The following is a 1,695-nucleotide window of genomic DNA, read 5'->3' as shown; positions in this document are numbered from 1 at the left end:
TAGCAGCTACAACAAAAATGAGCTATGCAGAACAGCTTTTAATAATATTTATTATGATGATCATTTCCTTTTGCCACACTAACACACAAACATAATGACATACGTCTGCTGTGAAGGATGAGTTGCTCTTGGAGACACCCTCAAGTGGCCATTCAATGAACTGCAACTCTGTGGTGGCATTTCTTTGATTTAATAATGAAGTAATTTATCTATTTATTTATTTTAGCATGTGCTCCTCAGACTCTGGGATCGATCCAGATCGACGGGCAGGAGTTAAAGAAGACCACCCAAATACCTCGGGTCCCTGGTCTCGGTGGATGGCGAGACGCTTCCAGATGTGCGCTCACGAATCAACGCAGCATGGCTAAATAGCACGAATCCACCAGCATCCTGTGTGATAAGAGGATGCCTGAACACCTCAGAGCTAAGATCCAGAAGACAGTCATATTGCTGGTGGCCCTGTATGGAGCAGAACGCTGGCCAGCCACCACGAAATACGAGCAGATCCTCAATGCTGTGGACCCCACTCAGGTGGATGGTGGGCTTCACCCTCCTGGATCATGTGACGAATGAAGCTGTTCGAAAACGACTCGGAGTTGCCCCAATCACAAAGAAGATGAGGGAAGTGTGCCTATGGTGGTATGGGCACGTCATGGACACGTATGCGCAGTGAGGAGAATTCAGTGTCAAGAACAGCCCTCTGACTCGACCCTGGAGGCCGCCGACCGTGAGGAAGACCGAAGAAGGATGGACGCAATCACCGAGTGGATCTTGCCCCAGAGTACACCCAAGATCGATCCAAATGGAGAAGAAAGAGCCACGCAGTGGACCCCGTGCTGGGAAGACGCTAGGAAAGACAGACCTATATACTTACCGTATTTTTCGGATCATAAGGCGCACCGGATTATAAGGCACATTAAGCGAAACAAAACAGTCAGATAAGTCAGACTTTACTCAACTCATTCTTCTTGCTTCCTCCACTTCCGTACCGTTGATTTATGAATGTTGAATTCTCTGGCAGCTGCTCTATTCCCATGTTGTTGCAGTATATTAATGACTAACCTGCTATTGTGGATGGATTATCTCAGTTGTTCTCCTGACTGAAGTTTGGTCCGTTTACAGCATCCTGCCATGCGATTGCATTTGTCCCTAACCATCAGGAACCTTCACGTTAACTTTTATCGAGGGAAAAAAAGTTAGCGTTCATCCTCCAGCTTCACTGTGTTTATGCTAGGGCTGCACGATTTTGCATAAAATGAGAATCACGATTTTTTTGCTTAGAATTGAGATCACGATTCTCTCACGATTTTCTTTTCCAGTATAAATATTTATTGCGCTTATTAACTGCACATCAACTTCGTAACAGTTGAGACTGAACATAAAAACAATAAATAAACATAAAAACAACAAATGTCTCACGTTTTGTCGTTGCCGCAAAATGTTGTACTGCTTGAAATTCCGTCTCCACCGTTGCTCGACACTGCGTGTATAGAGCAGGTAGTGCAACAATAGAAAAATAGTTGCGGGACAGCACTGTGTAGCGTTTGTCTAGACTGTTGATCATTTTCCTAAATCCCTCGTTTTGCACAGTGTTGATGGGAGCCATATCTTTGGTCAGGTGATAAGTAATAGCCTCCGTAATTTCTTTGTGCCTGCGGGAGTTCGACGGGTATGGGGAACGCTGTATACGGTTCC

Source organism: Perissodus microlepis, chromosome 23 (assembly GCF_051167445.1).
Source record: "Perissodus microlepis isolate ML-2025 ecotype Zambia chromosome 23, ASM5116744v1, whole genome shotgun sequence".
In the NCBI taxonomy this organism is placed as follows: Eukaryota; Metazoa; Chordata; class Actinopteri; order Cichliformes; family Cichlidae; genus Perissodus; species Perissodus microlepis.
Note: the sequence above shows the minus strand (reverse complement) of the source record.